General features: G+C 41.8%; 1 pseudogene; it reads left to right on the top strand.

Annotated features, from left to right (window-relative positions):
- The first annotated feature begins 314 nt into the window (after positions 1 to 314).
- Positions 315 to 14,679, top strand: LOC129045035 (arf-GAP with GTPase, ANK repeat and PH domain-containing protein 14-like; annotated as a pseudogene).

The following is a 14,679-nucleotide window of genomic DNA, read 5'->3' as shown; positions in this document are numbered from 1 at the left end:
TTCACAACCTATTAAATAAGCTGGCTGGTCTTCACCCTCCCAGACAAGTCAACTCAGGGGAGGCGGCAGGGTGCGGGTCTTTGCCCGCAGCCCCAGTCGGGGCCAGGGCCGGGGCCGGGGCTGGGCTCGGGGCCTGGCTGTGAGGTGGGCAGGCGAGCAGCAGGCAAGACCATCTCTGCAAGTGCAGCATAGCCTCGGCCTAGGGCAGCGGTAGTGCGTGGCCAAAGCTGTGAGCAGAGAGACACAGGTGGTGGCAGACAGTAGAGGTGCCCCACGGGGAACATACTGACCTGTTGTGTGTGCCCCAGGGTCAGCCCCGAGTTTGACCAGCAACGGGTCAGTGTGTCCCTCTGAATCCGAGATCTATGAGGCAGGAGCTGGGGACAGGATGGCAGGAGTGCCCATGGCTGCTGCTGTACAGCCTGTTGAGGTGACCGTTGAAGTTGGTGAGGACCTCCAAATCCACCACATCCATGACCGGGAGATGCCTGAAGGTAAGGAGGTGATGGGTGCCATCTGCCCTCGGCTTGCCTCTGGCTGCTGCTGTCCCTAAGGTCCCCTGGGAAGCATTGCCCACTTCGAGCTCCTTTCTGCCTGTAGCCAGCTTTCCCAGGGCTGGCCAGGAACAAAAGCTGGCTCTGCCTTGCATTCCCACCCCTTAGTCTTTCCCCACCGAGTCCAGTCAGTTTCTTTTCGCCTCCCCTCCCAATCGCCCAGTTCTTGCTCCCTCATCTCATTCTCCCAGGCTGGCATGGGACCATTTATTTATGGCTCTTCTTGTCGAATAACCAGTAGTCGAATAAACGAGTTGATAAATTTTTAAAAATGATTACATCTTTTTTTCTTTTCTCCCTCTATACATATAGCTTTGGAATTTAACCCTTCTGCCAATCCAGAGGCAAGCACAATATTCCAGAGGAACTCTCAAACAGATGGTGAGACAACTTTGTAGCTGTGTTTATTATCCTGTGGGATTTTGTTGAGGCTTCTTTGGATTATTCTCTTCCTTTTCTTTTTTTTTTTTTTTTGAGACGGAGTCTCCCTCTGTTGCCCAGGCTGGAGTGCAGTGGTGCGATCTCGGCTCACTGCAACCTCCGACTCCCGGGTTCTAGCAATTCTCCTGCCTCAGCCTCCTGAGTGGCTGGGATTACAGGCGCCCACCACCACACCTGGCTAATTTTTGTATTTTTAGTAGAGACTGGGTTTCACCATGTTGGCCAGGATGGTCTCGATCTCCTGACCTTGTGATCTGCCTGCTTCAGCCTCCTAAAGTGCTGGGATTACAAGCGTGAGCCACTGCGCCCGGGTATTCTCTTCCTTTATCTCAATAAAAACTCAAATATCCCAACTTTCCAGTACCCATCTTATTTTTCCTTTGTACCTATCCAGATAATACCTAAGCGAAGGAACCAGGTAAGTGCCTAATTGTTTCCTTTGTTAAAGTAGCTAAATTCATATTTATATTCAGGACAATTCATATTCAAATATTTGGGGATTTCTTATTTAAAATCAGAATGGAGTTGCCATGGGAGAGGCTATGTGGGATTCTTAATGGGCTGCTTTAAGCCCCTTGATAGAAGCTGCTTAGTTTCTTCTAACTGTAATTTGAACACGGAAGGAAAAAAAAAAAGGAGGGTGCTTAGAATAATTGTGAAACGGTGAAATGTCATGGCCAGGGCTGCAGAAAAATGGTTGTGTATGTGTGTGTGTGTTTAGAGTTTGTCAAAGGAGTTTACCCATGAGGCTGTCATTACTTTAAAATTCTTTCTTTTTATTCTGGTGACTTAACAGCCTTTGTTTACCTCCTTGTTCTAAAAGAGAGGTGGGGATTGGCTCATGGTCAAAACTTTCAAAAGACATGAAACGTCAGTGTAGACTTTTAATGTGTAATATAAAGATTGCAGGTTAAAATCTCAGACCTTCCCTGTAAGAGTGTTCGTTGCTGTGGCTCCCCGCTTTGTCCTTTCCCCTCCTGACAGTAGCATCTTGTTCAAAGATAAGAAAGTTGGAGTTTTGGCTGGGTATGGTGGCTCATGCCTGTAATCCTAGCACTTTGGGAGGCCGAGGTGGGCAGATCACCTGAGGTCAGCAGTTCGAGACCAGCCTGGCCAACATGGTGAAACTCCTTCTCTACTAAAAAAAATACAAAAATTAGCCGGGCGTTGTGGCACATGCCAGTAGTTCCAGCTACTGAAGAGGCTGAGACAGAATTGTTTGAACTCGGGAGGCAGAGGTTGCAGTGAGCAGAGATCGCGCCAATGCACTCCAGCCTGGGTGACAAAGCGAGACCCCATCTCACAAAAAAAGAAAAAAAAGAAAGAAAGTTGGAGTTTTTCAGCCTCTACACTGCTGGGAGAGGCGGGGGATGGGAGCCGGTAGATCGAGAAAACAATTAGTTGGTTTGCCTCTCAAATTTTGCAAAGAGATGAATCTAATTAAAAGTAATTCTGGGTAATAATATGGTTCTTGAATAAAATAAAATTTGCAAAATAGAAAACATTGCATCATAAAGAAATTAAATCCAGCTGGCTTATTGGTTTCATTTAAATGCCAGGGATTTCATTACTGTAGAGGAAATGTCTTATAGCTCTTCTATTTAAACTTTGGTTGGTAATTTTTTAAGAGGTAGGATAATTAAGACTCATGATGAGTGTGACTTTGTAACTTGGAAGTACTAGCCTCACTTTTCAAGATATTTAAGGATTGCTTTAGAATAAACAAATATGTGAATTAATTGATTATACCTTTATACACAAAGCATATAAGTCCTTGTGTAAACTTATACTCTGGTGATGTAAGGAAAGCCTCTGAGTGATGTTACACACCAGTTCGTAGATGGGTAGTGTTGGATGAGCCCAAAAATGGCTCTTTATTGTCATTCTTTAGGATTACAACACAATTTATGTATGTCTCACTTGGCCCTTTCTAATACAAGTAAGGCCTGTGTATGTTCTCCCTATGTATTGCTAATGAACAAATGAAGACTTAGTGATATCACATGACTATGGAAGACGGCTGCTCAAGAGAACTAAGGTTCTATGTCCTCAGAATGACATGGAAGTGACAGATATGCTGAATTTACTTTTTATAAATCTTAAAAACTCTAGAATACATCTTATACTTTGCCTATAAAATAGACCTGTCTTTTAAAACTTACTGCCATCTTGATTTATTTTATGCAAAGTTGAGTTTACACAACTCAAAGCCAACATTTACCTCTTCTTTTTTTTTTTTTTTTTTTTTTTTTAAATAAAGGAGGGTGTCACTATGTTACTCATGCTGGCCTCAAATTCCTGACCTGGGTTCAAGTGATTTTCCCATCTCAGCCTCCTGAGTAGCTGGGACTACAAGCATGTGCCATCTTGCCTGGCTCTATCTTATGTCTATATATTCATTTCAATGGATAAGAATAAAAGTAGAGGTAGTGAAATAGCCTAAATGCGGCAGTCGAATAAACGAGTTGATACATTTTTATAAATGATTACCTCTTTTTTCTTTTTTCCCTCTATCCATATAGCTTTGGAGTTTAACACTTCTGCTAATCCAGAGGCAAGCACAGTATTCCAGAGGGACTCTCAAACAGATGGTGAGACAACATTGTTTTTTCCGCCAAGAGAAAGAGTAAAAACTCTTGTTTGATCAGGTGTATTATAGGAAGTATTTAGAAAAACCTCATATTAGTTTAAATTTTTTAGCTTTTCACATATTCACTTGTCTTATTTTAACGTGTGATACACTTTCCTTTAGTTGTTATCATGTTAGTGAAAACATGTAAACTTTTTGTTTATACATTTTGCCATCTTTTTATCAACACAATTAATTTGTCATGTGATGGAGGAGTCAGGGATTTATCTTTATTTATAATTCTTGGTCCTTTTTCCCTTGCTGTAAAGAGTACATTTTAAAAATGAATAATAGAACTTAGGCTTCAGCTTGGTTTTCATTTAAACACATTAAGAAACATAGTTGTTTATCATCGGGGATTGAATCTGTGATTTGGGCCTCCTCTTACACAGTCCTCTGACCACATTCATTTACCACATCCAAGTTTATGCTACTCAAAACTTTTAAGTTATTAACCTTTTCATTTGATGTAATGTAAGTTTAAACATGCCCTACTCCTGCTTATTTTCCTTAATGTTATGTTAAATCCTCATTTATTTGCTAAAAAGCCATACACAGACAAGTTTTCCAGTTGACTTAAACAGCAAGAATACAAGTGAGGGTTCTATAATAATATGCGAAGTAATGCAACACAGTAAAACGTGGGAGTTTGTAACCTTTGTTTTTATAGTTTGAGTAGACTTTGCCCATCTTGAGTCAGTTATTTCTGGTTAGAATTTGTGTTTATTTTTTACATTACTATAAAGAGATACCTAAGGCTGGGTAATTTATAACAAAAAGAGGTTTAATTGGCTCATAGATTTTCAGGCTATATAAACGTGGCTTCAACATCTGCTTCTGGTGAAGGCCTCAGCAAGCTTACAATCATGATAGAAGGCAAAGGGGAAGCAGATGTTTTCACACGGCGAAAGAGGGAGGAGAGAGGGGAAGGGAGAAGGTACCACACTCTTTTTTCTTTTTTGAAGTGGAGTCTTGCTCTGTTGCCCAGGCTGGAGTGCAATGGTGCGAACTCAGTTCACTACAACCTCCACCTCCCAGGTTCAAGCAATTCTCCTGCCTTAGCCTCCTGAGTAGCTGGGACTATAGGCGGGCACCGCAACACCTGGCTAATTTTTGTATTTTTGGTAGAGACGGGGTTTCATCATGTTGACCAGGCTGGTCTCGAACTCCTGACCTCAGGTGATCCGCCCGCTTCAGCCTCCCGAAGTGCTGGGATTACAGGCTTGAGCCACCACACCTGGCCAGTACCACACTGTTTTAAACTACCATAATAAGAATTTGCTTATTACCATGGGGATGGGACCAAACCATTCATAAGGAATCCACCGCCATTACCCAAACACCTCCCACTAGGCCCTATCTCCAACATTAAGGGTCACATGTTAACATGAGATTTGGAGGGGGAGCATATCCAAAACATCAGAATTGTATTTCCCAGTTCCTTCCAGAGCCATTGGCTTCTCTCACATAGAGAGCATGGAAGTGGTAAAAGAAAAGCTATTCCATATCCCTCACTCTTCAGTGGTAGGAACTTTTGCCTACAAGGCCCTTCCAGCATCAAAGGCAGAGGCTGTGTAGGAAACAAAGCATGGCCCAAATCCCTCTTGGGGCTTTTATTATTCTGGCCTTTTTTTTAGGAAAAATAAAATGATTTTTTGTGCTGCAGACACCATGTCCAATTAGGTTTATATACTCGATTTAAAATTAAAATTTAGGCCAGGCTCTGTGGCTTACGCCTGTAATCCCAGCTCTTTGGGAGGCCAAGGTGGGTGGATCACAAGGTTATGAGATCATGACCATCTTGGCTAACACAGTGTAACCTCATCTCTACTAAAAATACAAAAAAAATTAGCTAGGCATGGTGGCACATGCCTATAGTCCCAGCTAGTCGGGAGGCTAAGGCTGGAGAATCGCTTGAACCCGGGAGGCAGAGGTTGTAGTGAGCTGAGATCCTGCCACTGCAATCCAGCCTAGGTGACAGAGTGAGACTCCGTCTCAAAAAAAAAAAAAAAAAAAAAAAAAAATTAGGTTACTTTCCAGTTGTGTAAAGACCCTTTTTTTGTTTCTTTTTGTTTTGTTTTTAGTGACGTATTAGTAGATAACCACTAAGTGTGGTTCAAGATGCTTGCAGGGATTCTGTTGCATCTGGAGATAGGTGTCTGGTTAGGAAGTAGTTCTTAGAGCTGTTAGCTCTTAGAGTCTGATAATTAAAGTAAGCTATGTGTAAATGCAGAATGAGAGAATACTAATGGATCATGGCTCATATATGTAACAGTTAAACTTTTTATTAGCTAAATTTTTCATCTGGCCTATTTTTTTTGCCCTTTTGTACATGAGGATTCTTTCATTTGTATGTAATAGAAACAAAAAGTAAACTAGATGAAAAACTAAGTTTTTAGATTTGACTTTATGAAATAAATCATGCCAGATAATTTAAATTATAAATTATTGAACATAATTTTTTTAAATGGAACGTTGTCACATTTTACATAGGAGTAATCAGTAAGATGTTAACAACTACTTTTATTTTATGGTATTAGTATCAGAAGTGACCAGTTTGTTTTTTTTATTCTTAGTTATAGAAATAAGAAGAAGCAATTGTACAAACCATGTAAGTAAACAGTCAAATAGTTAAAATTGATAGTTTGACATAAAAGTATGTCTCTCTTGATTTCTTTAAATTATAATATGGATCCAGTGGTGGTAGCATGGACCTCTTTTTGTGGATTTTCTAAATCTTTTCTATTTTCCTAAGTATTAAATTTATCCAGAAAAGTCTTTAGCTTAGTGTGTCCACCTTTTAAGGATTTCTGATATTTAAGTTAAATTTCAATAGTCTAGTTGTGGTAAAAAGATCTGCCTTAAGGCTGGGCATGGTGGCTCACGCCTGTAATCCCAGCACTTTAGGAGGCCGAGGTGGATGGATCATCTGAGGTCAGGAGTTCGAGACAACCCTGACCAACAAGGTGAAATTCTGTCTCTACTAAAAATACAAAATTAGCTGGGCGTGGTGGCGCATGCCTGTAATCTCAGCGACTCAGGAGGCTGAGGCAGGAGAATCACTTGAACCCGGGAGGCAGAGGTTGCAGTGAGCCGAGATCACGCCATTGCGCTCCAGCCTGTGCGAGAGAGTGAAACTCTGTCTCAAAAAAAAAAAAAAAAAGATCTGCCTTAAATATTAATTTAATCTTATTTTTAATGAAATAACAAAAATAGAATAGCTAAGTTAATTGCCAGCACTGTCTGTTGACTTTCTATCACAGAAACACCGTGATCTTATTTTTCTCCCTCCTTTTCCTCCAATTGTAGCACTCTTTTTAATTAAATCAGTAATATTTACATGATTATGACTCTGCAAATATTATTCACTGCTAAGTCATATGGTGTTTTCACTGTGCCTCTGCATTACATATCCTTCATCCTGTCTCTGAAACAGTTCTGAAATCCGAGCACTTCTGCAGTTCTCCTGGATCTTCTCTTTTTTCCTAGCCTATGTTAGTTTATCCATCCAAATATAGTAAGTAGCCTCTGGGTGGTCTGTTTGCTTTCACATCCATTGTTTTTTAGTGTGAAGCTAATTTTCTGACTATATTCGTTTGCCTATTTTCTAACAGCTGTTTTTCCCCCAAGTATTGTAGCATTAATCACATGCCTTTCAAAGGTATCTTCCATCTGCAAAAACACATCTGTTCCTTTTTTTCTTTGTGGGGGTGCAACTTTCTTTGGCCTTTTGTCATCCTAGTTCAATATAGCGTGGGTTTCCCTAGATATGCTCGATGTCTGCTTTTCTGTGCTATCTCCTTAAAGTCTTTTGGGATCTCACATAACCGCTGTCTTGTGTTGGATCTAGATCGTGTGTTTCCTTCAGTCCTGTTATCCTCTCTAGTTGTACTTGAACACATTTTCCTGGGTGGAGATGTTTAGAGAGCTGGCCGTCTTAAAATCCCTCCTCTTTGATAGAGAGTACACCTCTAGGTTGAATCTAAATGTTATGGTTCTGAAGACATTTTGCAGTTGTGCTCTCATTACAGTGTTGTTCTTGAATCTATTGCCAGTGTGTGATACACTATGTACAAGCAGGTTTTAGGTATCTGCGGAAGCTTTTTAGGATCTTCTCTATCTCTGAGGTTCTGAAATTTTATAATAACAGCTTGGTGGAGATCTTTTCATTTTATTGAGGCTACTAAACCTGCAGACTGTCTCTTCTTGAGAATTTTATTTTCTCTGTTAGTTTTTTACCAAGAGTCTTGTTATTCAGATCCTAGGCTGCTTAGACCAGTATATGTGCATTGGTTTTTAATTTTTCCCCTTCTATTTTTTTCAGCTTGTCTTTTTATTCTACTTCTGGGATATTGTCATTTTATCCTCTACTATTTCTATTGAATTTTTTGTTTTTTCAGAATGTTTTAAGTTTTTTTTAAGTTTTGCTCCTGATTTTGACTGGTCCCATGAATTCCTTTTTTTCTGTTGTTTTGATTTCTTTTCTTGGAGGCTTCCCTCCAATGTGTGGTGATCCCTGGCCTACTTTATTTGGAGGCAGGACTTCTGTTAACTGATAGCACTCAGTGTGAGGTTTTGGAAGCCAAACTAGCTCTTCATTTGGGGGACCTCAGTGTATTATCTGGGGATCTTTATTCGAGACATTTCAGTTTCTTCTGAGAAGGATCTCCCAATTTTCTGCCTGGGAAGTGGAAGCATGGCCACTTGCTTTCCAAAAGCAGAGTTAGCGAAGAAAGTTGGAGTTCCATTTTTGGTGTACAGTTTTCTTTATATCTCAGGTTTAAGCCATGGTATCTCTGAGCCAGAAATTCTCAGGTTTGATATATCCAGAGAACACACATCTAAGTTTCTTGTCAGATGGAAGGACAGGTGGATTTGGGGCTCTGGTTAGAGATTTTTCAACTGACCTTGCTGGCTTTTGTTTTACATTTTACCCTACTTTCCAAAGTGCCATTTGCCTGTAAGTTCACAACCTACCTTTAGTTCTGCAAGACAAACTGGCTCGCTTCTGTTCCAGTCATTTTCTGTAGGCACCAAAGTTGTGCTTCCGTATTATTTACCACTCCTTTATCTACTTTTTATGTCTCGGCATTTATTAAAAAGTATCTCTGTCAACCTTCTCTGCTGGTCATGTGTGTAACCTTTATTTTATGACTAATGAGACTTCTGGAGGGAGAAGAAATAAATTAGTTGTCAATCTATTATATTTAATCCAAATTTAGGACCTATATTTAAATAAAAGTCTAATTTGAGTATAATTAATGATATTAATCCAGAGAATTTTTTTAATTAATGAATCTATATTAAGCATATTACACTTTTCTCCTAAGGCCTTAATATTTTCATTCAAAGTTTATCCACTGCCATATACTTCTGATTACTTCACAACATAGATGGAGCTGTTTTCATTAACACCCAAAGTGTTAGAAATATTTAAGTTAATTAAGATTTGTTTGTTTTTAGCCTGGTCAACATAGCAAGACCTCATGTCTACAAAAAGGTTAAATAACAAATTAGCCAGGCCTGGTGGCATGTACCTTTCGTTTTACCTACTCAGGAGGCTGAGGCAGAGGATCGCTTGAGCTCAGGAGTTTGAGGCTGCATTTAACTATAATTGCACCACTGCACTCCAGCCTGGGCAACAAAGGGAGACCCTGTCTCAGAAAAAGGAAAAAAGTTATTAATTCTTTAAAAACATGTCTAAAATTTGTCTGCCCAAATGGAAGGGAAGGGGAAGGGGAAGGAGAAGGGAAAGGGAAGGAAGGGAGAAGGAAAGGAAAGGAAGGAAAGAAAGGAAGAAAGAAAACAGCATTTTTCTCAGCAAACATAAAACAGAGACTAAAGTTACATTTTTCGCTCTCCGTTTGGGCTGGATGACTCCGTATGCTGCAGCCCCAGTATCTCCAGCACCACCAGCCGCAAGCTCAACCTGCCCCCCTCTCCTCATGCCAACAAAAACACTGAAGGAAGAAAAGCACCAACAACTTGAAAGACGATGGCCTGTCCAGCACTGCTGAAGAACAAGAAGAAAACTTTATCATTGTGTCCCTCACTTTCCAAACGTGGCACTTTGAAGCCACGACGTATGAGGAGCGGGACGCCTGGGTCCAAGCCATGGAGAGCCAGATCCTGGGCAGCCTGCAGTCATGCGAGAGCAGCAAAAGCAAGTTCCGGCTGACGAGCCAGAGCGAGGCTATGGCCCTGCAGTCGATCCGAAACGTGTGGGAACTCCCACTGTGTGGACTGTGAGACCCAGAATCCTAACTGGGCCAGTTTGAACTTGGGAGTCCTCATGTGTATTGAATGCCCAGGGATCCACCGCAATCTTGGCACCCACCTTTACCGAGTGCGATCTCTGGACCTGGATGACTGGCCAGTTGAGCTCATGAAGGTTATGTCATCTATTGGCAATGAGCTAGCCAACAGCATCTGGCAAGAGAGCAGCCAGGGGCAGATGAAACCCTCAGTAGACTCTACAAGGGAAGAGAAGGAATGGTGAATCCGTTCCAAGTATGAACAGAAGCTCTTCCTGGCCCCGCTACCCTGCACGGAGCTTTCCCTGGGCCAGCACCTACTGCAGGCCACCGCTGATGAAGACCTGCGGACAGCCATCCTGCTGCTGGCACATGGCTCCCGGGAGGAGGTGAACAAGACCTGTGGGGAGGGAGACGGCTGCCCGGCGCTCCATCTGGCCTGCCGTAGGAGGAATGTGGTCCTGGCGCAGTTCCTGATCTGGTATGGGGTAGACGTCATGGCCCGAGATGCTCACAGGAACACAGCGCTGGCCTACGCCCGGCAGGCCTCTAGCCAGGAGTGCATCGCGTGCTTCTGCAGTACGGCTGCCCCGACGAGCACGTGTAGTATCTGCTTAATTTTATTTGACTGCAGTCTCCTTGGTCAAAAACAAATGGGAAAAATAAATAAGAATAACTCAGAAATTCAAAAGGAAATCACAAATTCAGCTAATAATAGCATTTTGAGTACATTTCGTAAACTAAGTAAATACACAAAACGTTGATTTTTCTGACCGTAAGAGATATTTTATGTCCTTTTGCTTAGGTGTATGTGTTAGTCTCAGGCCCTCCTGGGCCACATTGCCCAAGTCACACAGGTTTCTGTATTATGTATTTAGATAAGATGTGTGAAAATATATTTGAAAAAAAGTTCATAAATATGCATTGATTTTTGTACACATGGCACCTCTCTTTTATTATTTTTTTTTATTATTATTATTTTTGAGACGGTGTCTCACTCTTTCGCCCAGGCTGGAGCACAGTGGCGCGATCCCGGCTCACTGCAAGCTCCGCCTCCTGGATTCACGCCATTCTCTTGCCTCAGCCTCTCAAGTAGTTGGGAGTACAGGCACCTGCCAACAGGGCCGGCTAATTTTTTGTATTTTTAGTAGAGACGTGGTTTCACCATGTTAGCCAGGATGGTCTCGATCTCCTGATCTCGTGATCTGCGCGCCTGGGTCTCCTAAAGTGCTGGGATTACAGGCGTGAGCCACCGCGCCCAGCTGGATGTTGATTTTTATCAAAAGCCTTTTCTGCATCTATTGAGATAATCATGTGGTTTTTGTCTTTAGTTCTCTTTCTACGACAGATTACATTTATTGATTTGTATATGTTGAACCAACCTTGCATCCCAGGGATAAAGCCTACTTAACTGTGATGGGTAAGCTTTTTGATGTGCTGCTGGATTCAGTTTGCTGAGTATTGTTGAGAATTTTTGCATAGATGTTCACCAAGGATATTTATCTGAAGTTTCCTTTTTTTTGTTGTGTCTCTGCCAGGTTTTGGTATCAGAATGATTCTGGCCTCACATAATGAGGTATGAAGGAGAAGGAGTCCCTCCTCCTCAATTTTTTTGGAATAGTTTCAGCAGGAATGGTACTAGCTCTTCTTTGTACATCTGGTAGAATTCAGCTGTGAATCTGTCTGGTCTTGGGTTTTTTTTTTTTTGTAGGCTATTTGTTACGGATTCAGTTTCAGAGCTCATTCACTATTGGTCTTTTCAGGGATTCAGTTTTTTCCTGGCTCAGTCTTGGGAGGGTGCATGTGTCCAGGAATTTATCCATTTCTTCTAGATTTTCTTGTGTGTGCATAGAGGTATTCATAATATTCTCTGATGGTTATTTGCATTTCTTTGGAGTCAGTGGTACTGTCTCCTCCATTGTTTCTGATTGTGTTTATATGGATTTTCTCTCATTAGTCTAGCTAGCAGTCTTTCTGTTTTATTGATTTTTTTTTCAAAAAACCAACTCCTGGGTTCGTTGATCTTTTGAATACACTTGTGTTTCAAATCTCCTTCAGTTCAGCTCTGATTTTGGTTATTTATTGTCTTCTGCTGGCTTTGGGGCTGGTTTTCTGTTGGTTGTTTTGTTACTTTAGTTGTGATGTGAGGTTGTTAAATTGAGATATTTCTAACTTTTTGATGTGGGTATTTAGTTCTGTAAATTTCTATCTTAACACCAGGTTAGTTGTGTCCCAGAGATTCTGGTATGTTGTATCTTTTTTCTCATTAGTTTCAAAGAACATCTTAATTTTGGCCTTAAGTTCATTATTTACCCAAAAGTCATTTAGGAGCAGGTTATTCTGTTTTAAATTGAACATTTATGAAATGCTTAAACATTTAACTAGCCTTTTTAAAAGTGCAATGAGAACTATTAACAAAGAGATAATAGGTCTTATCATAACAAATTCTCTCGGCATTTGCTTGTCTGAAAAGGATCTTATTCCTCCTTCACTTATGGAGCTTAATTTGGCCAGATATGAAATTCTTGGTTGGAATTTCTTTTTATTAAGAATGTTGAAGATAAGCCACCAATCTCTCCTGGCTTGTAGGGGTTCTACTGAGAGATCTACTGTTAGCCTGATGGGGTTCCTTTTGTAAGTGACCTGAGCTTTCTCTCTAGCTGCCTTTAACATTTTTTCTTTTTTTTCATTTTGACCTTGGAGAATCTAATGAGTATGGGTCTTGGGGGATGATCTTCTTGTGAAGTATCTTACTAGTGTTCTCTGCATTTCCTGAATTTGAATGTCGGTCTTTCTAGCTAGGTCAGGGAAGTTGTCATAAATGATATCCTGGAATATATTTCCCAAGTTGCTTATACTCTCTCCATCTCTTTCAGGGACACCAATGAGTTATAGATCTGGTCGGTCTCTTTACATAATCCTATATTTCTTAGAAGTTTTGTTCCTTCTTTTTTATTTTTTTTCTTCATTCTTGTCTGCCTGTCTTCTTTCAGAAAGCCAGTCTTCAACCCCTGAAATACTTTCTTCCACTTGGTCTATTCTGCTATTAATGAAATTCTTGTAGTGTGTTTTTTAGCTCTATCAAGTTGGCTACATCCTTTTTTGTACTGGCTATTTTGTCTGTTGGCTCCTGCATTGTTTTATCATGATTCTTAGCTTCCTTAGATTGGCTTTCAACATACTCCTGCATCTTGATGGTCTTCATTCCTATCCATATTCTGAATTCTATTTCTGTCATTTCAGCCATCTCAGCCTGGTTCAGACCCCTTGCTGGAGAGGTGGTGCAGCCCTTTGGAGGAAGGAGGCACTCTGGTTTTTTGAGTTGTCAGAGTTCTTGCACTGGTTCTTTTTTTTTTTTTTTTTTTTTTTTTTTTTTTTTTTTTAATCTTTGCAGGGTTATGTTCTTTCAATCTTTGACGTTGCTGGCCTTTGGGTGGGTTTTTTTTCCTTTTATCCTATTTAATGACCTTGAGGGTTTCACTGGTATAAGGTGGATTCAGTCAACTGGCTTCATTTCTGGAAGATTTTAGAAGGCCAACACTCAGCTCCCAACTCCTGGACTGTGTGCTGTAACCCTGGAGGACTTGTATTGAGCCCCAACTTTGTTCTGTCTGCTCGAGGTTAAGAATCCACTGCACTGGGTGAGCCAAGATGCTCTCAGACTGCTGGTCACTACACTCTAATGGGTAGTGTCAGCCAAAGCATTTAGTAGTGCAGAGACAGTGGAATCCATCCTCGTTTGCATGTGCCAGCGGCAGTGGCAGCAGCAGCACGACTGCAGTAGGGTGCTAGTGGGTGCTGGCGTGCCTGCCTCTGTGCCAGCATTTACCACAGCAGCAAAGGGAACACAGCTGGCAGGGTGGGGGCCCCTGCTGGTGACTGTGCATATGGTCACACCGGTAGTGGTGTTGGCACGGTAGCAGGGTGCTGGAGAGTGCTCAGGGTAGGGGAGAGTCTGCTGTTCTTTGTGCCTAGTTTCACTTGGGGCAGTGCTGGCAAATGGGTGAGGCACTGGCAGGGGCAGGGTTGGGGCTGGTTGGCTCTGTGCCCGCCAAGGCTCTGACTACAGTGGTGGTCAGAGGGGAGAGTGGAGCAAACTGCATTCCTACTGCAGCAGTTGCAGGGCAGGGTGTACACATACACGCGGGCTGGCAGGACAAGATAAGCAAAATCTGCCCATGCACACACATGCTGGCAAAGCTATGTGGGGTTGTTACCGTGGGCCTGGGGGAAGATGCAATGTGGAAGGAGTGTGCGGGCTGGTGTGTGGTCCTGGGGGCTGGCCCGGGGGAGCTCTTCGCAGGTCAGGCATGGTCCACCAGCACTGGAGCTATGATGTGGGCCCCTATGGTATGAGGCTACAACTTCTCCTGTTGTCCTTCCTCAGTTTCTCCCCAACCTCCCCATTTCCCTAGTTTATAAGACAGGAGAAAAGGGAGAAAGCAAAAAGTTGGAAAGAAACAGAAGTAAGATAAATAGCTAGACGACCTTGGCACCACCACCTGGCCCTGGTGGCTAAAATAATAATAATATTAACCCCTGACCAAAACTACTGGTGTTATCTGTAAATTCCAGACATTGTATGAGAAAGCACTGTAAAACTTTTTGTTCTGTTAGCTGATGTATGTAGCCCCCAGTCACGTTCCTCACGCTTACTTGATCTATTATGACTTTTTCACGTAGACCCCTTAGAGTTGTAAGCCCTTAAAAGGGCTTGGAGTTTCTTTTTCGGAGAGCTCAGCTCTTAAGACATGAGTCTGCCGACCCTTCCGGCCGAATAAAAAACCTCTTCCTTCTTTAA

The sequence above is a fragment of the Pongo pygmaeus genome, chromosome 8 (genome assembly GCF_028885625.2).
Source record: "Pongo pygmaeus isolate AG05252 chromosome 8, NHGRI_mPonPyg2-v2.0_pri, whole genome shotgun sequence".
NCBI lineage: Eukaryota > Metazoa > Chordata > Mammalia > Primates > Hominidae > Pongo > Pongo pygmaeus.
This window is presented reverse-complemented; position numbering and strand designations above follow the sequence as displayed.